Source organism: Lontra canadensis, unplaced genomic scaffold (assembly GCF_010015895.1).
Source record: "Lontra canadensis isolate GAN:19392208 unplaced genomic scaffold, GSC_riverotter_1.0 scaffold34, whole genome shotgun sequence".
Taxonomy (NCBI): domain Eukaryota; kingdom Metazoa; phylum Chordata; class Mammalia; order Carnivora; family Mustelidae; genus Lontra; species Lontra canadensis.
In genome coordinates, this window is record NW_022631028.1 from 5,709,123 (window position 1) to 5,733,830 (window position 24,708).

Consider the following 24,708-nt stretch of genomic DNA (forward strand, 5'->3'; position numbering starts at 1 on the left):
CTTTATTTTGATAACCAGTAGGACTGCTTCACTGCCATCCTAACCTGAGTGACTCTAAGCACAAACTGTTCTCTGAGCAGGAAGTATAGATTTGCCTGCCACAGTCCCGTGAGGGACCTCCTTTGACTCAGTTGTGCTCCTGGAGCCTCTTAACTCCAACTGTTACTAGGAGCCAAGAATGAGGGCCATGTTGTTTCTGCCACTGAGTCTTTGAGCTGACTTGATTAGTTTCACCTGAATCATACAAGAGCACAATCACAAAAGCCCTGGAGCTGTCCCTGCTGTGTCACAATATATCTAGTGTCCTCACAACTGACTCCAGCTCTTTAAAAGAAAAAGGACACCTTCTATCAAATCTACATTGAGGTCATCAATCCTTTTCTTATCCCTTTACTACAAATTTCCCATCCAGCCTCTAAACATTTGAGGTAGTGAGTTTTAAAATGTTCCCCATCTGCATTAATAAAAATATCAATGATCATAAAATCTCTCTAACAGTAAAAAACCCAAAGGACAGTAGTTTCAACCTTCTGCTATGGTACACAGCTCTACCACATTCCCTTCAAAGAATCTAAATATGGTTAAGAAATAAATATAATTCCTGCTGAAGTGGAGTGATCTACTCAAAGGCAAAGGTTATGAGAAAAGGATGTCAGATTATAAAGTTTGTAGATGATGTAGAATGGTAAGAACAGAGTACATCTGGCTGTAAGTGAAAGTAAGAAGAGTGACATTCTGTTAAGCCACTGAGACATGGGAGAGCTACCTCTTATGCACATAAAAAAGCAGAGTCGGGGTAACGAATGTTTCTTCTCAGACAGTGACAAGGTTTTGGAGAGTGCCCCAGTGAACCACAGAGGCAGAAACAATTTAGTCCTTTCAAGTGTTTAACTGCTGTGTTTAGCAAACACAACAAGTTAAGAACCATGGTCCAGGGTATAGTTATACAATATAAGTTGTATTCTTCCTACATTGTCTGCTTCTGTCTTTTAACAGGTTTTCTCATACTCATGACATTTGGTAGAACTTTATAATCACATTAATAATCTTATAATCACACTGTTCAAGTATAAGGTCTCCATTATAAATTCTCCACCACTTTATATTATCTTTCTATTTCTACATAATATATTACAAATCTAGCAACTTAACACACATATATTAACTCAGAGTTTTTGTATGTCAGGAGTTCAAGCACAGCTTAGCTGGTCCTCTCTTCACTGTCTACCAGGCTGTCATCAAAGTCAGTTGGGCTGTGTTCTCATCTGCAGGCTCAACTAGGGAAGCATCCAATTTCAAGCTTATTCAGGCAGTTGGCAGAATTTATTTCCTTGTAGCTGTCTGATTGAAGGACCCAGCTTCTTATTGGATGCCAGATGGAAGCCACGCTTCGATCCTAGAAGCTGCTTATAATTCCCTATCATGTGGTCCTCTCCATAGACATTCACACATGAATGTTTCCTCAAGGTCAATAAGAAAATCTCTCTCTAGTCTATGAAGATGGAGTCTTATATAATGAAACATAATCATGGGAGTGGCAGCCCCATCCCTTTTGCCATATTCTATTTTTTAAAATCAAGTTTCAGGGGCACCTGGGTGGCTCAGTGGGTTAAAGCCTCTGCCTTCGGCTCAGGTCATGATCCCAGGGTCCTGGGATCGAGCCCCACATTGGGCTCTCTGCTCAGCGGGGAGCCTGCTTCATATTCTCTCTTTGCCTGCTTCTCTGCCTACTTGTGATCTCTGTCTGTCCAATGAATAAATAAAATATTTAAAATAAAATAAAATAAAATAAAGTTTCAGATCCTGCTCACTATAAGCAGAAAAAATTGCACAAGGACATGAATAAGGGCATGAATAAGCAGTCACCGTAGGGTGTGTCCCCTACATACTATACATATAGCAAATATGCCTTATCAATTTATTTTTTAAATATTTTATTTATATATTAGAGTGAGAGAGAGACAGCATGACCTGGGGGAAGGGGCAGACTCCCCTGATGTGGTGCTCAATCCCAGGACCCTGAGATCATGACCTGAGCCAAAGACAGTTGCTTAACCGACTGAGCCACCCAGGTACCCCGTGCCTTATCAATTTATACTCCAGGGTAGTTTGCAGTATCTGAGATCTGGTGTAAATCTTAGGCAAGCATAATTAGAGTAATATTGAGCTCCATTGGTCAGTGTTTTGTTGAGGTCTGCTTGGTTCATTGATACCCATTAATTCAAGGTGAAATAACTGTCCTTGCATTGACAAAATGTTTTAAAATTTGAAATATTTGTCATGGAAGTTAATTTTTCAGGTTGCTCTAATGTAATACCTAATGGTGACTATTTCTATGAATTGATAGATAAAATACTCCTAAAAATGTCTTTCATTTTGGAATGATTGAAATATACCCATTCATTTCATTTGAATCATCCCCCAAAGCAGCCATCTTGCAGATAAATCAGAAGCATGTTTTCCTATGGCACTAAAGTAGCCTACATTGTTCTTTCTGGGCTGGTAGAGTATTTGTTATGGCCACAGGCCAGGCCTGTGTTCCAGGAAGAGTCTTGAATATTTAAAGTTGTACCCCATACATAGCAAATCCACAGCTTTCATGCTGTCATTCTGTCACCCATGGGAGACACGGATAATAGATCAAAGCACTCTTTCTCCTCAAATCTAGACCCTGCTTTAGAATCTTAGACATTGTGCCCCAGGCAGCCATTATCAATGACTGGATTGGAATTTGAGTTCAAGCCTCTTGACCCTCCTTGGTGTGGATATTCACTTAATTTATCTTACCACAGAGCCACCTTTGGGCCCTGAAAATGAACTAAAGATGAGATAATCTGCTCAAAAACAAATAACAGTCATATACTGATGAAGAACAATGATGTGATGGGGTAGAGAAAGAGACACCTGCTACTGACACTAGTGAGATAAAGTAGAAAGAAGGTTTTGTTGAAATATATATGGAAAAAATGAGATATGTCAGTATGCATTTGCAAATTATAATCTATAACTACTAGGTAGTCAGATCAGAGCAAACAGTTCTCTTCTAACTACTAAAACTAGTAGCTAGAATTCTTCACCTCTTCTGCCCTTCAGTATACCTGTTAGCTATACTTAACATTCAGCTGAGCTGTGCTGAGAAATACAATATCCATTATAAGAAATGTATCTGTCCTACTAAGTGATTACGGGGCTTACAAGTTTTTAAACTCTAACATTGTTACATTTTCCATAAGAGTAGATTTGAGAAGCATTGTGATATGGCAAAGATACCTGTTGACCAAATACCCAGATTCTTAGTATATCTCACTGTGTGAACTTATATGAAGCTCATAATTCCCTGAACCCATTTTTCCATATGCAAAATGGCAAAATACTCAGACTGGACAGCTTAAACAACAACAAGAACAATTTCTCACTCTTCTGCAGGGTGGAAGTCCAAGATGAAGGTTCATATTTCTGGTAAAGTCTCTCTTCTTGGCTTCTGGATGGTTCCCATGGTTCCCTATGTCCTCACACCATCTTTTTTTGGTGTGTGCACATGGAAATGGAGAGCAGGGCAGAGACTGAGCTCTCTGGTGTCAATTTTTTCAAAAGATTTATTTATTGATGGGGGTCGGGGGGAGAGAATCCCAAGCAGATTCCACACTGAGCATGGAACCCAACATGAAGCCTGATACAGGGCTCGATCCCAGGACCCTGAGATCATAATCTGAGCCAAAATCAAGAGTCAGATGCTCAACCAAATGAGCTATGCAGGCACCTCTGGTGTCACTTCTTATAAAGACTTTAATCATATCATATCAGGGCCCCATCCTTCTGACCACGTTTAGCCTTATTTACTTCAAATGTAGCCACATTAGGGGGTCAGCGTTCCCACCTATACATCTGGGGGTACGCCAACATTCAGTACATAACAACATGGAAAAATCCCAATTGTCCAGAAAGACATCTTGGATTTGCATTTGTATCTTTTGTTGCATTTCTTGAGCTTTCACTAGGTGTCAGCCTCTTCATTGTCTCAGTTAATCTTCATAGCAACCCTATGTGGTAGGTAGGTATGGTCATTCACTTTCTAGATGCTTCAAAAAGACAAGCATTGGGCCGAGTGGCCACATGACTTGTGATAGAATCATTCATTTAAGAATTACTTTTCATCGTTTGTGACAGGAACAGCCCTAAACACCAAGGAAGGAAGGAAGGAAGGGAGAAACGGAGGGAGGGAGGAAGGACAGTAATATGCTAAATTAGGAAATTATACATTCATGAAAAAATAGGATAGTGCTGGGGGGAAAGGAGGTAAGTAATAACATTAAATAAAAGGGTACAGTTAGAGCTCACAGAGCAAGTTAGACTTGAGCAAGCACCGGAAAGATGTCAGCGTTGGCCAAGCAAAGCCATAGGCTAGGAGACAAGAGGCAGCAGAAAGCAAGAGCAGAGGCTGGAAGGCAGGAGCGTTGTGGATGTGTCTGAGCACCAGCAGTGAGCTGAAGAACGAAGCACCATTCTGTCTGACCTCCAAATCACTGTCATATAAGGCCTCTAGATGTTGATGTGTCCCTATAAATCACTACGCACAAAAAAGAGCTACTGGGGGCACCTGGGTGGCACAGTGGGTTAAGCCTCTGCCTTGGGCTCAGGTCATGATCTCAGGATCCTGGGATCAAGCCCCGCATCAGGCTCTCTGCTCAGCAGGGAGCCTGCTTCTCCCTCCCCCTCTGCCTGCCTCTCTGCCTACGTGTGATCTCTCTCTCTGTCAAATAAGTAAATAAAATCTTTAAAAAAAAAAAAAGGAACTACTGTTTATTGAACATCTGGTATGTGTTAGGCACAGTCCTAGGTGACATATACTTTTATGTTTAACTGTCACAAACAAATAACCAAAAGAGTCTGGAGAGTCTGTATTTTATGGTCTGGTGGGAAGAGAAAGACCACAAGTTAATCAAGTGTTGTCAATATATGTGGCCTTGCTAGAGTTCATTTCCTGTTCATTCTACCTTTCACAAAAGTAGGGAGAAAGACACTTGTACATTTAACTGAAGGCCACTGGCCAGGTATCCTTCATGATCCTATGCAGGTATTATCTGGCAGCCCTGTCTCTTGAATTCCGCATTCTACTCTTCCACAGTATTAAGCCATAATCAAGACAAAATGAATACATTCTCAGATTTATATGAACAAAAAAGGATTCAAACAATTAACTGAATTTCAGTTTAAATCCTATAAAATTTAGATATGCTTACAGGCAAGGACTAATGGAGATCATGAAAAATGGGAGACTTTTTTAAAAAATCACTCTTATAATCCTAATTGTTTTTAAAACCCAAATACCTTTGAAAGGATAGCACATCTAGTCGTTTTTCAGCCATTACCATGTGAAAGTAATTTATTGGTTCAATCCGTTTCAGAGAAAGACAAACAACTACACAAGGAAAAGTAAAGAAGGGTCCCAGAATATGAACACTGCCAAGGAGGCAGAGGATGGAAGATAAACCAAAGGGAAATGAGACTTTGAAGAGAAGAATAAAATGAGGCTGAAGGAAACTGGACCATTTCACCAGGGCATCTGGCTCTACAGCGCTATCATAACTAGTTTAAAGCCCTTTCTGTACTTAAGGGGGAAAGATCCATATTACATGTAACTTCGAGTCCCCATTGCCTTTGGATAAAGTCCAGTGCCGATGTTAGGTTTTATAAGATTTTTTTATTTTATTTTATTTTTTTTTTAAGATTTTATTTATTTATTTGACAGAGAGAGATCACAAGCAGGCAGAGAGGCAGGCAGAGAGAGAGAGGAAGGGAAGCAGGCTCCCCGCTGAGCAGAGAGCCTGACGCGGGGCTCGATCCCAGGACCCTGAGATCATGACCTGAGCCGAAGGCAGCGGCTTAACCCACTGAGCCACCCAGGCGCCCCAAGTTTTATAAGATTTTTAATCATCTGTCCCCATCTTTTTATTTCAAACTTCTTCTCATCTTCAGGCATTTGCAAAATCTGATCCCCCCGCCTCCAGTACTCTTTCCTTCCTGGTTTTGCATCAATATCTCTTAACACAAGTCTTCCTTAATTACCCTCCCAGGCTGAGTCTGGTGTCTCTCACCTGTGCTGCCTTAGTTAGTACCCACTGCTTACTCTACAGTAGGACTTATTATACTAAAGCATAATTACCCGTTAATATGACTGTCACTTCTACTACATTTTGAGCAACAAGGGAAGAAAATGTATAGTGCTTTGGCCACCCCTGTTTCCCAATGCTTAGCACTTGGCCAAGCACTAGTAGACTACCAAAGAATCAGTGATCACCTACCCATCCCTCGCAACACATACGCTCATACACAGATACATATATAATAACATCATGTTATTTTTGATATTTTCCCTTCCACTCAAGGGTTCCAAAATGATAACTGACACCCAGTCTTACCACCTTGAGCTGTAGGAAGCACTGTCTAACCCTCCTGTCTCCTGAAGAAGAGCCTGCTTCCTTGTTAACCCAGAGAGCCACCCCTGGTTGGCTAGTCCAACCACACATTTCCTAGTTACACATCTCAGGACAAAAGCCCTCAGCCACCTATGCTCCGATCTGTCCATAAGATATTATCAAATTTTATATTACCTTTAGAATTTAGAGTTCACATACTTCTTAGGGTAAAGAAATGGAGACTCACAAAATTCAAGTTGAACAAGGTGACACAGTTCATTAACGGAGTGCAGATATACACTAGGGAATTCTGACTCCCAGTTCAATGTTCTTTCCACCATATTATTTTGCATAGACAGGAAGAAAATGAATAAAACAAATATAAAAATGCAGGAAAGTGACAGATTTATTGGGTTCTACAAAAGAGTAAAAGGAAGTAATAGGCAAGTCATTATTCTTCTTTGCCTATCAGGTAAATATGTTACAAATTCGCTCCCTGATGTAAATCAGCTTGTTAGGATACTTAAGATTTTATATCTTTTGATTTCACTACGGATTTGCTTATTCAGAAGAACAAGAGGAAGGTCAAGTATCTATTGTATTGATTTTCCAGAGCATATATTAAGATAACTCAAATGCAGGTACATCTCTCCACTGTGTTAGCAGTTTCCTGAAAGAGGGGAAAGGAAAAATCCTCCTTGGATCTTTGGTAATCATATTTCATTTGCGTTGCACATTCAAGATTACAACCATTGCTACTTTTTAAATAAACATATAGTATAAATATCTAGGTAGCAATAAATATGGAAATAAGGCTCAGCCTCTTACTATGATGAATTTAAACATGAAGTAATAGGTAGGAAAACAAATGTGAAAATAATACTATTAGCAAATGCAGTTGCCATAACGTAACGTTATTAACGTAATTATCTTTGTAGCTTCAGTAGGTTGAATAATCACATATTTCTACTGGCAGACAAGGTGAAATAACTCGTTCCTTCTAGAACTGGTTTAGAAATACATTAGGAACGGTAACCATTGTTTTTATATCAAAACAGTAAAACCTGAGTTAACTGAATAGAGGAAATGGGGTGCCAACTGGATAAATTACGTGAGTTTTTCCTGCCATAAAAAAATACTTTAAGAAAGTAAATATCAAGGATTATTTAGTAAAAAGAAATACAGTTTCAAATTTTAAAAGAATACTATTAAATTCAGATGAATATTTACCAGACTTAACAATCTTTCAACATTTTCCCAGTGGTCTTAGTTGCCAGAGATAATTTGTTGGAATTATTTGCCTTTATTATAATTCTCCATATAGTTTACTTATTCAAATTAAAACCAAATATATCATTGTAGAATTAGAGTAGACAATAATAAATATATAAATAAATTCCAGAATTTAATTAAGGACTTGTTACATACCAGGAATTGTTCTAAGCAATGTAAGTGATGATGGCAGCCACCACCGTCATCATTAATAATACATATTGCACAGGGGTGCCTGGGTGACTCAGTCAGTTAAGTATCTGCCTTCGGCTTAGGTCATGATCCCAGGGTCCTGGGATTGAGGCCCACATCAGGCTCCCTGCTTAAAGGAGAGCCTGCTTCTCCCTCTCCTTCTGCCTTCCTCTCTGCCTACTTATGCTCTATCTCTCTGTCAAATAAATAAATAAAATCTTAGAAAGTAATAATAATACAGATTGTGCTTATAGATGACTTGCCCTCTTCTAACTTCTTTCTATATTAACTGTTTAATACAAAATCATTCCAACAATGCTACCAAGAGGGAACACTGTGATCATCCCTATTTGACGAAAGAGGGCACCAAGGTTTATAGATGTTGCATAACGTAATCAAGGTTACAAGAAACTCAGCCTTGGTGATTCCCCATTTAAATTCTCACCCACTTCATAGCAGCAACCCAATAAATAGGACTACCAGTTTAAGAGCTTCATTCTACTTCTCTCATTATCTAGTGGACTCAGATGATTTCCCACAATATAGAACCGAGGCCCTTCCAAAAACCTTACACTTTAGAAAACATCATTCATGAACTTTTAAAAGAAGAGATTATTCTACCAATCAATGAAAAATGATGAACAGCCAGTGTAAGAAATGTACTTTTTAAATATTGATATTAGTATGGGGGCGCTTGGATAGCTCAGTTGAGTGTCCAACTCTTGGCTTCTGCTCTGGTCATGATCTCAGGGTCCCATGTATCTGAACTTTTGTTATTGTTTGGAACCATAAAAATGGGCTTTGAATTGAGATCTTCCTCCTGGGTCTGGAAAAATATTTTTAGATGTGCCTTTAGTTTGTGCCCCTTCATCCTTCTTTAAGTGTGACTCCACCATTAAACAGAACCTTTGATATTCACTTAAAATATACACACTTCAGGGCACCTGAGTGGCTCAGTCACTTAAGCATCTGCTTTCGGCTCCCATCCTGATCCCAGGATCCTGAGATAAAGCCCCACGTCAGGCTCCCTGCTCAGCGGGGAGTCTGGCTCTCCCTCTCCATCTGCCTCTCCCCCAGCTCATGTTTTCTCTTTCTCCCTCTCTCTCAAATAAATAAAAACAAAATCTTTAAAAAAATGCACACATGTACAAGTCTACATGCATAGATATCCTTCATGTCATTGTTTGCAGACTTTACCTTCTCATTTCACCTTTCTTCCCCTAGTATAGCTTTTCTTGGTGGCAATAAATAAATAAATAAATCAACTAATGTAAACAAAAGGTTTATTTTGGCATGAAATAAAAGACCAGTGCTATGATTGTTTTCAGATATCACTACCCCTCTCTCCATTCTCCTGTTATTCTCTTCTCTTCTGAACTCAGTCAAACAAGCTCTGTTCCAGTAGTTAAATTCAGTTTTCTATCTTACCTGATCACCACCTCACAATGAAAAAGAGAGCTTCTTTTTCCCAATTGCATTAGCAAAACTCCTATAATGAATGTCATTGGTTGACTCAGGTCACAGGCTCATCTCTGAACCAATCATTGTGGCCAAAGAGATTGTTCTCATTTTTAATTGCTGCATAATAACCCCAAAACTAAGTGGCTTAAAATAATAATCATTTTGTTACATGTTATTATTTTAGTAGTCAGTAATTTGTAAGTGTCTACAGGGTGATTCTTCTGTCCCACATTATATTACCAGAGGTCATTCATTCCACAGTATTCATTTGGTGACTGGGCTGGGCTGGGCTGGTCTGGAAAGCCAAAACTGGTTCATTTGCCCGGGTCTAACATAGATGGCTGGAAGGATGGACTTAGCTGGCTTCATCAATATGCTATCTACATCCTTTTTCACAGCGTAATCTCAGGGTAGTTGATCTTCCAACAAGATGGCTTAGCATTCCCAGAGAGAGGATTCTAAGAAGCAAAAGTGGAAGTTACAGGTTTTCTATGACCTACCTTATGAAATCCTAGAATGCCACTTCTGCTATTTTCTGTTGATCGAGCCAGTTACTAAGCCCAACCCAGTTTCAACAGAAGGGAAATGATAGTTTACTTTTCAACAAGAGGAGTAGCTAATTTTTTGCAGCAATCGCTAATCTACATAGATGTGGATCTGATTGGACAAGCCCAGTCATCTGTCTTCTCTGTTTCCAAAGGTTGGAGTCTGCTCCATCCAAAGCATCTGATTAACATTTTGAGAAGAGTAGTTCCCCAAAAGAAAAATATGGTATTATTGCCAAAAGGCAAAGAAGCAGAGGCTAGGTACGTAGAAAGAACAAGCTATGTTACAAACTGATGTTGGCATCACCAAATCAGTGATTCCAATAGCATTGTGGAATTAAAAAAAAAAAAATGCCGGGGCGCCTGGGTGGCTCAGTGGGTTAAAGCTTCTGCCTTCGGCTCAGGTCATGATCCCAGGGTCCTGGGATCGAGCCCCGCATCAGGCTGTCTGCTCAGCAGGGAGCCTGCTTCCTCCTCTCTCTATTTCTCTCTGTCTGCCTCTCTGCCTACTTGTGATCTCTGTCTGTCGAATAAATAAATAAAATGTTTTAAAAAAATGCCAAAATTAAAAAAAAAATACATCAGCCTCATAAAGCTTGAGTTGTATCCTAACCCAGCCATTAATTAGCTTGGGCTAACTACTTAAAATCTGAACCTTCCTGCTTTATAAAATGTGGCCAATAATAACCATCCCAGGGTTGTTACGAGCATTAATGAAGTACTCTGTATAAGGCACTTGAGGTTTGTTCAAAAATGTTATCCCCTTCTTTTCCTTCTCTGATGAAACTTCTTAAATTATAGCCATGAGCTCCTCTTAAAACTAACTCACCCTTTGAGAGTATCTTGGAATGTAGTAACCTACACAGGGTCAAGTGCGCAGAGACCTACCATTGTTTACAGGCTACTCTGGTCATGGGTTCGCCAAATCCAATTCACATCGTTCACTTTCATCAATACAAGCAGATGCAGTTTGGTCTCCGTTCATCTCAGAAAGAGACTTTATGCATCTTTTTCCTGTTTTATCTTCAAAAATCATTTCTCTCACAATCCTAAGCATTCAAGGCCATGGGTCTTTTTTAAGGAATGTTGGAGGTTGCTCAGCCCAACTTAATAATGAAATTTAGGACCGAATTTACCTTGTCTCTTTTATTGGTCATCACTGATAAAACTTGATGGCTTAATATTTTTTCTGGACATTCAGGTACTGGAAACTGTCTTCCATATCCAGTGATTAAATGTGTCTTAAAATACCAGACCGATGACTTCTCAGTCTGGTGCTTTTCATCACGAAGACACAGCTGAAACTGAACTGTCCTTCAAGAAATGTTAGCCTTGGTTTATACATTTTTTTACTGTGAACACCAGCTGAAAATCTTAAGCTCTTTAGGTTGCAGCTTTTTTTTTTTTTTGTATTTTACAGTTTCATTTATTTATCTCTTCAATTAAAATATCTAGTTCTTGGATTTGATCTCAATTAACAGTAGTCTTAGATTGAAAGCAATCAGGATATTGTGTGACATCTAAGGATAGAATTAGTTGTTGCTACCTCCTGCTATGGTACTAGGCAAAAACAAAGATCACGAGAGCCAGAACAAAAGAGAGAGATTGTTTTATTATGACTGTCTGCCATCTTGAGAAGATCTCAGTTTGGTACACTCGTGTTTTTACCACCCCCCCTAAAATTTACTTGTCACCAATTTTTTAAGCCAAACTGAGGACTTCACCTCAGGACAACAGTATCTAACTAGAGTCGGTAAACTTGTTTAGTTCTGTTTTGTTTAGACCTTACAGCAAATACCAGTTTTCCATTTATAACAAGGAAGTGAGGTTCCCTTTTGATATAAATTTGTTTAAGTATCACAAAGGGATACCCTGTGGCTTAAAATTTCAGTGAAGCTCTTTACCTGGGTCATGGCCTCATCCCATTGCTTTTGCCCTGGCTCCTTGTTTATAAACCAAGGATCCCCCACTTCCTCTTGCAGCCTGAGGGCAGGGAGGGCTCTGCGAGCCCATAGGCAAGGGACCTGCAATCAGAGAGAGCGACAAACCCCGAGCAAACATCCTCCAGACTGCCTCCGATGGAGACCTGAACAGAAGCAAATATTCAGTGAGGCCAGACTGCTTGCTTCCATCCAATGAATGAACTCGTGCCCAGAACCATCTCCTAAATTGCACTTTCCAAATGCAGAACCATGGCCCAGGAGGGGAAATCTATCTGATGGATCCATCTCACCTGAGATGAGACGGCTCGTGCTGGGTCAAAAGTGATTGTTTCTGTTCTCCTCATGGCCTCCTTGCTTTGCCACAGCAACTGCATTTGTGTAAAACATAGTTAATTAAGAAACTGTGGTCAGATTTCATAATACCTCAAACACAGCCAGCCTCACATGCCCTCACTCACCCACAAATGTGCCCTTGTGCTCCAAAAATGCTGAGCCACCAAGAGTTGTGAGAATACAGCATTCTAGCTCACACCTCTGGGTTGTACGCAGTGTGACCTCCACTGAGATTACTCATCTCCACTTTGCTTCCTTTGCAAACGACAATTCATCCTTCAGCACTTATCCCTGACATCACTTTTCTGACCTCTATGCAGCTCTGAAGAAAGTTACTTTGGCTAATTCTGCCTCTTCCTAGCTGGGTAAGCACAGACAAGTTATGTATCGTTCCTTTGCTCCAATTTCCTTCTCCCTAAAATGGGCTCATAACTTTGCTCACATCCCAGAATTGTTACAAGGATTAAATTATAGAATCAATACAATTCAATGAGCTCATTGCCTGGCTGACAGTAAGTGTTCAATAGGTGTTATGATTTCGAAGTCTTATTTATTTTATCATGGTACCACATTGATTGATTAAACTATATTTCATTAACCTGAGAGCTCTTAGGTTTCGATTATAGACTGAAATTAATTCAGTTTGTCCTTAGCCCCAGCATAGTACAGAAATGGCTATCAGACACATGAAAAAACGTTCATCATCACTAGCCATCAGGGAGATTCAAATTAAAACCACATTGAGATATCACCTTACACCAGTTAGAATGGCCAAAATTAGCAAGACAGGAAACAACATGTGTTGGAGGGGATGTGGAGAAAGGGGAACCCTCTTACACTGTTAGTGGGAATGCAAGTTGGTGCAGCCTCTTTGGAGAACAGTGTGGAGATTCCTCAAGAAATTAAAAATAGAACTTCCCTATGACCCTGAAATTGCACTACTGGGTATTTACCCAAAAGATACAGATGTAGTGAAAAGAAGAGACATCTGTACCCCAATGTTTATAGCAGCAATGGCCACAGTTGCCAAACTGTGGAAAGAACCAAGATGCCCTTCAGCGGACGAATGGATAAGGAAGATGTGGTCCATATACACTATGGAGTATTATGCCTCCATCAGAAATGATGAATACCCAACTTTTATAGCAACATGGACGGGACTGGAAGAGATTATGCTGAGTGAAATAAGTCAAGCAGAGAGAGTCAATTATCATATGGTTTCACGTATTTGTGGAGCATAACAAATAGCATGGAGGACATGGGGAGTTAGGAGAAGGGAGTTGGGGGAAATTGGAAGGGGAGGTGAACAATGAGAGACGATGGACTCTGAAAAACAATCTGAAGGGTTTGAAGAGGTGGGGGGTGGGAGGTTGGGGGAGCCAGGTGGTGGGTATTAGAGAGGGCACAGATCGCATGGAGCACTGGGTGTGGTACAAAACCAATGAATACTGTTTGTCTGAAAATAAATTTAAAAAAATGATTAATAAAAAAAAAGAAATGCAGTACATTCGTGTTTAATTGAATTGCATCAGGATGAGGTCAACTGATGCTTCCTTGTATAATAATAATTAAAAGCTAACATTTGTATCAGGCACTGACCTTGGGCCTTATGTGTATCAATTTCTTCAATTCTACCATCTTTTAATCTAAGTCCTATTATTATCTCCATTTTAGATATTAAAAAACTGAGGCAGAAACATGCTTCTCCCAAGATCATACAGTAGTGTCAGGATTTAAAGCAAGGGAATCAGACTCCAAAGATTTCACTTTTAACAACTGCACTTAAATGATTTGCTACCCAGGAAATTTGCATAATGGGTATACGTCTGCATGGGTATGTGTAATAGATTGTTGTTAATTTATTGCAGATGATAAACTTTTTGGTAAAACTCACATTGTCACCACCATTTGCAGCAAAACCATGACCTAAATATATATAACTCTGGTTCGTGCCACTTGTCAGTTATGAAGGCACCAATCAAAGTGACTTGAGCAAAACAAGAAGGTCTGTGGCTAGCTACTGAGTAGTCCAAATACCAAGTTAGGCATATCTGGACTCAGACCATCAAGAGGAGCTCAAGACTTGGGCTCTTGGTCACCACCTCTTGGCTGTGATTTCCTGTGTGTTTTCTTTTTTCTCAAACAGAACGATTTTGGGGGAGCAGGCGGTTCCTGAACATGTCAGATTTATGACTTACAAGTTTAATGAGCTCCTGGCAAAAAGACCTCCTTTCAGAGCCAACATCCCACTACCCAGTCTTGGGTAGTTTCAGTCACATGTGAATCAACCTCTGTGGCACAGGGGGAGGGATATGCAAAGAGGTTGGGACTAGGTCTCATAACCACATGCATTGGGAGAATGAAAGAAGCTTGTTTTCCCAAAGGTAAACTCAATTAGTAAATTTAGGGGGGAAATGAAGTTATTGCTGGAGAGGCCAAAATAGTAGACAAGAACAATACTGGTTTCAGGTTGTTTTATTTGTCCATGAGGCATGCTTCTTGGGTAATTTACAGGACAACAGTTTTAGCAATAAGTATAAATAAGACTAAATTTAATTTTTTAAAGAGTTTATTTATTTATTTGACAGAAAGAGACACAGCTAGAGAGGGAGCAGAAGCAGGGGGAATGGGAGAGAGAGAAGCAGGCTTCCCATGGGGCAAGGAGCCCAATATGGGGCTCGATCCCAGGACCCCAGGATCATGACCTGAGCCAAAGGCAGATGCCCAATGAATGAGCCATTCAGGAACCCCTAAATTTAATTTTTTAATTTAATTTTTGAGTATCAGTAATTTTTTTTTCAACTACCAAGCAGTAGGAGTTGATACATGTGTCTATAGTTTTCAAGATATTTAGGCTCTTGGTCTAAATTACATTCTAGGAAGGGCTGTTGATTGCCTTATGGTTTTATATCAACTACATTCCATAGCATCATGCATCTCAGAATTAACCGATATTAGGATATGTGTGTATTATGGATTTACATACTAGATATACTTTAACTTTCTGAATATAAGAGGAACATGGTTTAAGAAAGGTTGCATAATAAGATTCATAATTGAAAGGAAGTACTTTTGGTATATTCCTTCCCATAGAAAGAGGCTCTTACAACCTAACAAAATCCTATGATACAAAGCAGTATGCCTTTGCTCAGAATTTCATGTGAAGCCGTGTTGCCCTGGTGATTGTTTATTCTTTGAGAAAAGTTGTCATCTCAGAAAGTGAAATGAAAATGGTTTTTGAGCTTGGCACTTGGGCTAGAGCCAACTTAAGAAACTCAGAGCATAAAGTAAAAAAATTTCTTTAGACCTGTCTTCTCCCTAAATCATATCAATTCAAAAATATTTTCAGGCTCTGTCCCCATGGCTTGGACTCAGGTAGAGACAGATTTCAGCTTGCTTCAGGTAAGACAGAAAATGATTTTAAACGAACAAATAAATAAATATTAGAAGTTTCTTTAGGTGTTATCCCCCCCCCCTTTTTTTTTTGATGGCTAATTTTCAGCCCTCTCTCAATTTCTTTCTTGTGCTATAGCAAGCTTCAGAAAAAAACTTCACCATGAGAGCAATTTCTAAATGCTCTCTTCTTCTTGTCCAAATCATAGCAGAGACATCTAAATGAATCTTAATAGTTTAGTAAAATTGAATGTAGCTTCTCTAGACCATAATAGTTAGTATTACTCCATTGTGAGCTTATCTGGATTGTAATTAAGAAAACTCAACATTGCCACTGACACTGAAGTGCTCTGGGAAAATGCCTAATTTACATTGAGCCATGCCAACTCTCTATCCTCGGCATCTGGTGCCTTGTGAAGGATAATGTGATTGTACATGCAAAATAGGAAGACACATAATGAGGACAGAAAGCCACTCTCAGGATTGTCTATAGGTCAATCGAATTTCTGAATTTTAATGCCAAAAAAAAAAATCATTCAGCTGTTGTGAATATCTAGTACTATATGATAGAAATGACAGAGAGCTGGCTTTGATACAAAGAAGCCACCAGATTCATCCATCCATCCATCCATTCATTCATTTAGACCACAAATATTTATTGAAGACCTTTAGTGTTACTTGGGATTGTGTTAGGAAGCAAGTAACAGATGCCCAATTGGAGTAGCTTGAATAATATGCATTAATTTTTCTTGTATAACAAGAAATCTAGAGGCATTGGGTGGTAATATTGGTTCGTTAATGACATAAGTGCCAGCATTGCAGCACCCTTCCTTGCTATGATAGCCATCGAAGTCGCAACTGCCATATAAGTGTTCAAGACAGGAAGTGGGAGGATTGAGGACGGGTCAGCAGTGACTTCGTGGAGCTGGAGTCAAGGATGACCTAAGTCATATGTCTAATAGTTAGCAGGCTAATTAATCCAGGAAGGCCTCAGGTGGAATAGGTAAACTCTATTCCATGTGACCTTTCATCATGGAAGGTTCCAAAGGGCAGCATGTCCCAAGCACAAGCACTTTCAAGCCTTTTCCTATGTCATGTTGGCTAATCTCTAATTGGCCAAAAAAAAAATCAAATGACCAGACTCAGATAGAAGGCCTGGGGATGAACCATAAGAGACACTTAACTATAGGAAACAAACTGAGGGTTGCTGGAGGGGAGGTGGGTAGAGGAATGGTAACTGGGGGATGGGCATTAAGAAGGGCACGTGATGGGGCACCAGGATGGCTCAGTGGGTTAGGCCCCTGCCTTCGGCTCAGGTCATGATCCCAGAGTCCTGGGATCGAGCCCCACAACGGGCTCTCTGCTCAGCGGGGAGCCTGCTTCCCCCTCTCTCTGTCTTCCTCTCTGCCTACTTGTGATCTCTCTCTCTAAAAAAAAAAAAAAAAGAAGGGCACGTGATGTAATGAGCACTGGGTGTCATATGCAACTGATGAGTCACTGAACTCTACCTCTGAAACTAATAATACACTATATGTTAATTAAATGAATTTAAAATAAAAAGAAAAGAAGGGCTGGGGAAATAGATTCCACTTCTTTTTTGTAAAGGTTTTTATTCGAATTCCAGTTAGTTAACATATAATGTTACGTTAATTTCATGCGTTTGGTCATGTAGTGATTCAGCACTTCCATACCTCATGGGGCACTCATCACAAGTGCTCTCCTTTCCCCAATACCTATTACACCCCTCCCCCATCCCCCCCCACCCTGCTCTTGATAGGAAGAGATCAACATCACATTGCAAAGGACTGCACAAAGAGAAAGATTCTTTGGCCATTTCTAAAAGCAGAAAAGGGGATTTTTTTTTTTTTTTGACAGAGATCACAAGTAGGCAGAAAGGCAGGCAGAGAGAAAGGAGGAAGCAGGCTCCCTGCTGAGCAGAGAGACCGATGCGGGGCTCGATCCCAGGACCCCAGGATCACTACCCCAGCGGAAGGCAGAGGCCTTAACCCACTGAGCCACCCAGGCACCCCCAGAAAAGGGGATATTACTATTACCAGACATAAAGAGATGATCAATACGAAAATTAAAAATGAATCAGCATTACTAAATCATGATTGCTATTACGTTGAGATTTTTCAAACCACCACAACCTCCTTTCAACCATCCCCACCTCCTTTCCAGATTCTCAGCCCTCAGATTGAATTCTCAGGTTTACATTCTACTTCCAGTTTAGCTAAACTTACCGCTTTTCTTTCAGGGGATATACGGCTCAAGGCAGAACAACTTAATTCTGAACTTTTTGCCCGTCACGGCACCTGAAACATTGTTGTATTTATATTACTGGTTTCTTTTGATTTTTCGGCTTTCCTGATGCTATCATTAACATGAACAAAACAAATTGCAAAGTGCAAATATTGTGAGTTTTCTTTTCCCATGTGTGTTGGCAGTTTCTAAAAGCTTATTCTGGATGTTTAAATACAGTGTCTGATTTTTTTTTTAATCACAATATAATTGACATACAATACCTTATTAGATTCAGGTGTATATCATAGTGATTTGGTATTCTTATACATTATAAAATGATCCCCATAATTAAATCTAGTTACCATCTGTCACCATACAAAATTGTGACATTACTGACTATATTTCCTATGCTGTACCTTGCATCCCCATGACTTATTTATTCTATAATGTTTATGCTGCTTAATTCCCTATACCCATTTTGCTGCTTAATTCCCTATACCCATTTTGCACCCCCTCCCCAGGTAGCAAACAGTGTGTTTCCTATTTCTAGGAGTCTGCTTCTGTTTTGAGTTGTTGGTTGATTTTGTTTTTTAGATTTCAGATATAAGTAAAATCATACAGTATTTCTTTCTCTATCTGACTTATTTCCCTTAGCATAGTAGCCTCTATGTCTATCCATGTAATTGTCAATGACAAGATTTCATTCTTTTTTTATGACTAACATTCCGTAGTATACTTGCCACATCTTCTTTATTCATTTATCTAGCCATAAGCATATAAGTTGCTTTTATAACTTGGCTCTTGTAAACTGCTCCAATGAACATAGGGGTGCATATCTCTGTTCAAATTGGTGTTTTCTTTTTTTCTTTTCGAATAAACACCCAGAATTAGAATTGCAGAATCATATGATATTTCTAATTTTTATGGAATCTCCATACTGTTTTTCTTAATGGTTGCACCAATTTACATTCCCATCAACAGTACACCAAGGTACTTTTTCTGCAAATCCTCACCAATATTTGTTATTTCTTGTCTTTTGAAACTAGCCATTCTTCCTGGTATAAGGTGATATCTCACTGTGGTTTTGATTTGTATTTCCCTGATGATTAATGGTGTTCATCATCCTTCCATGTGCCTGTTTGCTCTCTGTAGTCTTCTTTGGAAAAATATCTACTCAAGCTCTCAGTTCGCTGCTTTTTTTTTTTTTTTTCATTTTTTTTGGGGGGGGTGATATTAGGTTGTGTACATTCTATGTATTTTGGATATTAACCCCTACTGAATGTATAACTTGCCAATATCTTCTCTCATTCAGTAGGTTACCATTTGTTTTGTTGATGGTTTTCCTTGCCATGTGAAAGATTTTTGTCCAATGTAATCCCATTTGTTTATTTTAGCTTGTAGTTGCCCTTGCCTGAGGAGACTGGAATTTATTGGCATTTATTGCCGATTATATTCTAGGATTTTTATGGTTTTAGATATTACATTCAAGGCTTTAAACCCTCTTGAATTATTTTTATGTATGGTATAAGACAGTGTCCAGTTTCCTTCTTTTTCATATAGCTGTCCAGTTTTCTCAACACCATTTGTTGAAGAGACTGCTTCTTCCCCATTGTATATTCTCACCTCCTTTATCATAGATTAATTGACCATATATTTGTGAGTTTATATATGGAGACTTTATTCTGTTCTAATGCATGCTAGTACCATATTGTTTTGATTACCATCACTTTGCAGTGTAGTTTGAAATCAGGGTACATGATGTCTCCAGCTTTGTTCTTCTTTCTCAAGATGAATTTGGCTATTCTGGACTTTTTGTGTGTCCATACAAGTTTCAAGGTTATTTGTTCTTGTTCCGTGAAAATTGCCATTGGTATTTTGATGTGAAGAGCATTAAATCTGTAGAATTCTTTGATTAGTGTGGACCTTTTAACAGCATTAATTCTTCCCATCCGTGACCATGATAGTATTCTTTACCAGGTAGTATTCTCAGTTCTAAGTTCTTCCCTTTCAGCACTTTAAATGTATCATGCCAGTCTCTTCTGGCCTGAAAATTTCTGCTGAAAATTCAACTGACAGTCTTACGGGCTTTTCCTTATATGTGACTATTTGTTTTTCTCTTTTAAAGAAGCTTAAGATTCTTCCTTTATCTTCAACTTCTGTCATTTTTATTATAGTGTGTCTTGGTGTGGATCTCTTTGAGTTTTCTTGTTTGGAACTCTGTACTTCTTGAGCCTGGATGTCTGTTTCCTAGCCCAGGTTAGAAAAATTTCAGCCATTATTTCTTCAAATAAGTTTTCTGCCCTCTTTCTCCTTTTCTTTTCATCTGGGACACCTATAAAGTGAATATTAATACCCCTGATGTTTTCCCAGAGATTCCTTAAACTAACTTCACTTTTTTTTAAGTTTTTTTTTAAATAATTTTTTTTAAGATTTTATTTATTTATTAGAGAGATGGAGAGAGAGCACAAGCAGGCAGAGCAGCAGGCAGAGGGAGAGAGAAGCAGGCTCCCCACTGAGCAGGGAGCCTGAGACGAGGCGGAGCTCGATCCCAGGACCCTGAGGTCATGACCTGAGCTGAAGGCAGAGGCTTAACCAACAGAGCCACCCAGACACCCCCAACTTCTCTTTTTAAAACCCCCCTTTTTTTTTTTGCTATTATGATTGGATGATTTGTATTGCCCTGTCTTCCAGATTGCTGATCCATTCTTCTTGTCATTTAATCTGCTGTTAATTCTCCCTAGAATATTTTTTATTTCAGTTATTGTACTCTTCAACTCTGACTAGTTCTGTCATATTTTTTAACTCTTCGTTGAACTTCTCACTGTGTCCCGCCATTCTTTGGTGAGTTCGGTGAACATCTTTATGACCATCACTTTGAACTTCCTATCAGGTGAATTATTTATCTCTATTTCATTATGGTTTTCTTCTGTTTTATCTTGTTCTTTCATTTGAAACATACTTCCCTGTCTCCTCCTTTTGTTTGACTTGTTGTATTTGATCGTATGAATTGGGTGGTACTACTACCTCTCCCTGTCGGGAAGGAGTCCCCTTGTGTAGGAACCTCCGTATGTAGCCTGCATATGCTGGCGGCTTTGATAGACCTGCTGGAGCTGGGACAGGTGTGGGTCAGGGGAGTCCCAAGGTGCACCACACCAGAGCCACCATGGTAGGACACCAGAAGTTGGTGTGGGTGTGGGTCAGGGTTCAGGGGCACGTTACAGTGGAACCACTTTAGTGGAACATTTGGAGACAGAACAAGGGTGGGTCAGGGGATTCCTGGGACCCATCACATCAGTGCCACCTTGGTGGAATAGTGAGAGCTGAGGTGAGCTGGGGGCTTGGGGCTCTCTGGGTTGCCCTAGAAGGCTGGCTAGGGTGCCAACACGCTTGCTATCAAGGCAGGGGAAAATGTAGGAAATTGCTAGTGCCCCTCCTGAGGGAGCTCTAGTAGTTCCCATGTTTTAGCAATCTAAGCTTAGTAAATGGATTTCCTTCACTTATAGTCTAGTTTGCCTTTAAGCTACTGTTTTTGTTTTTGTTTATGTTTCCTTGTTTTTTTTCCACTGTTTTCCAGGACAGGCAAGTTGGTGCACTGGCTTCTCGATGATATCCTTTCCTACTAGAGATCATCACACTGGGGTGGGATTCCCATCATTACCATCTCTCCATCTACCCTACCCTTCTTTATGAGGTCCCCCTATTGTTTGTTGTGAAGAAACTGATCTTAATTGCTATATATGTGGATATAGATTTGGTGGATCCATGGGACAAAGTGAGTTCAGGGTCCTCCGCCGCCGCCATCACGCACATAGTTTCTAACTGTTCAATATTATTGAAAGTAAATATTTAGAAATGAGGACCTTATGACATTTCTTATTTCCTCTTCTACTTAAAAACACATGTGAAAGCTCTGGCATGCTTTTATATAACTCAGACTGCCTGTATTAAATGGTGCTAAGCATACAGCAGATAGTCTACAAATATTTTCTGATAAGGAAAGCTAGATTCTTCCAAACTATTCAGGCGTTTCCACAAAAACAACCATGCTAGTTGTGTGGTATCCTGTAGGGGAAAATAAAAACACTTGATTGTTATTTTCCACTTCTCAAAGGGCTGGCAAAAGAATGCATATGCTTACCGAGGTTTGGGGCAGTTCTTCCCAAATACAAAAATAACCAGTTATCAAATGATTTTGCCATTTCAAACACATACAGAAGAATCAGATTAGATCCAAGAGTGTTCTATGATCAAGGTTTATACATTTCATCCTCACATGAAAGTTAGGTTATATTTTCTGAAGTTAAATTAATTATAATAAACCTGAAGGTATCAAAGTCTCCCACAGAGGCTATATGAGCATAATCGCATTAGAGCGTAATGTTCTCTTATGTTATCATACATCTATGAGACAGGCATATAAAGCATTGAGAGCCACAGGCTTTTTATCCAAGACTCACCCCTCCCAAGATTTCCATGTTCTCAGTTGTAATTTACTCAACCACCATGATATCCTAATAAAATAAGAGAAACAGGGTGTCTTATTCAATTCCCCAAGATTTGGCTTCTCAGGCGATAGGTGAGTTCAGGGTTAGAGACGCCTCTCTCTTACTTGCTATCAATTTTATAGATCTGAAGCGGCTTAAGAGGTTTTATGTGCCCTGGTTCTTTTTCTCTTGTCTAAAGTCTCCATCAGTGCCAAGAGCATCTCACTGGGAGTTTGAACTTTCCTTTAATCTAATCCATTTAGAAAATGACTCACAATTTATTGAATAAAGTAGAGAAAATTGATACCTTTTCATTAGGCTGACAAAGTCTTTTTCACTGTTGGCATCTGAAATGTGTTTTCTATTTAAATTTTATTTATATCAATCTTCTCTAGTGGGAACAAGATTAAAATGAAAGATCTTACAATCAGTGTACAACTTTCCCATTACTGCCAAGATTTCGAGCCCTAGTTTTGCAAAGGAGCTTGAGGCCAAGAATTTTCTGGAAATAATTTAATATCTGGGATTAGTTGCAAAGTGAAATTAACCAAAAGTGATATTTTAATGTATCAATAACAATAAAAGTGATTACATATGAAAAGAAGAAAATGGACTTAACTGACATTATTTGATTATGGCAAATCTGTAGCAATTTTAGCAAAGACTATATTATAGAATTTAATAATAACTTCACAAAGTACTATTTCAAATTGGGAAAACACTTGTGTATAAATATATTCCTCCAGTGAGCCATTTCCAAATTGTAAGAACACAGAGAGCTAACACTCAAAAGATATATACATGTGCATATGGCTTAAATGTTGCTTATAAGGGGCACCTGGGTGGTGCAGTGGGTTGAACATCCAACTCATGGTTCGTCTCAGGTTATGATCTCAAGGTCATGAGACTGAGCCTCACATCAGGCTCTGGGCTCAGCATAGAGTCTCTCACCCCCTCTCCCTGTGTCCGTCCCACCCCTCCCACCCCACTCTCTAAATAAGTAAATTTTTATTTAAAAACTTGCTTATAAATATCTTTTCTTATTTAATTTTTTTAAAGATTTTATTTATTTATTTGACAGACAGAGATCACAAGTAGGCAGAGAGGCAGGCAGAGAGAGAGAGAGGAGGAAGCAGGCTCCCTGCTGAGCAGAGAGCCTGATGCGGGGCTCGATCCCAGGACCTGAGCCAAAGGCAGAGGCTTTAACCCACCGAGCCACGCAGGTGCCCCTAAATATCTTTTTTTTTTTAATCTTACTTTCTTTCTGATTTAAAAAATAGAGATTTTGGAGTTCTTCTCTATATCCATATCCACTTAACAATGCCTCTCCTCATTCTGTTGCCATGGATGTAAATGGACCACATTGAAGTGGCAGCCACCAGGAAGTCAAATTTCAAAGGGACAAGCATAAATGTATGTTTTATTCTGAAATAGCAAGATTCTCCATGCTGAGTTTGCTAACCCTACGATGCACATGTAGAGTAAGTACGTCCCATTCAGCAGGGACTTCCGAGAAATATCAGTTTACACTAAGGAACGTAATAGTCTTCTGGTCCTTGTGTGTGTTTGGTTTAGAGCCTTCACTCTGTTTGACCTCATGATCATCTCCTCTGGTATTCCAGCCCTCTTGGTTAGATTTCCTGGAGGAGAAATTAGTCACCAAGAAATTGAGATTTTGTGTTGTTGTTGTTGTTTCACTACGTTAGGTCTATTCTATAGAGGGTCAACATGGAACATGAAGACTGGGAGCGGGCTGGGTTCCCTAGCTGGCTAAGATCATGTTTCTGTACCCCCAAAAGACAGACGAAATCCATGCTTTCACTCAAATCATTAAGAATTCTAACCAGTGTTTTGGAAGCTGTGCAGAGAAATGGGTGCTTCTGGTGAGAAATAGCGGTTATGAACAGTTTCTTGACAGTTTATATATCACAAATGCTAAACATTTTTTTTTTACCTTTTCACTCAGAAATATCACTTCTTAGAATTTACCCTGGAGAAATAATTAAATACATTTGCAACAGTATATGCACAAGCGTGTTAATATAAGCATTTTTACTAATAGCAAACAAGTAGCAACAAAAAAGACAAATTTCCAACACTAAGGGACTGGTTAAATAAAATGCACCTTAATAAGGGATGTGATATAGGCCTTAAGGTAATGATTCTTTTCATTTATTTAGAGATGTGCAAAAATATTTATGATTCCATGGTAGATTTTAAAGAAGGGTAGCAGATGGTCTGTGTGGAATGATCTTACTTACATAAAAAATATTGTATATGTTGGTGTATAATTTTTTTCAACCATTTAAAAATATATATATTGATGATCTGCTATATGAGAGCACCCTTCTAGCCACTTCAGAATATAAAGTCCAAACCTTCATGGAACTTAGAGCCAAGTGGGAAGAAAGGACAAATATCCAGG

At 39.2% G+C, this 24,708-nt stretch overlaps 1 protein-coding gene across 2 annotated transcripts in view; it reads left to right on the forward strand.

Moving 5' to 3' along the window:
* TAFA1 (TAFA chemokine like family member 1) overlaps window positions 1-24,708 on the forward strand; it is a 509,913-nt gene that overhangs the window by 469,062 nt on the left and 16,143 nt on the right. The gene's annotated exons all lie outside the window — the stretch shown is intronic.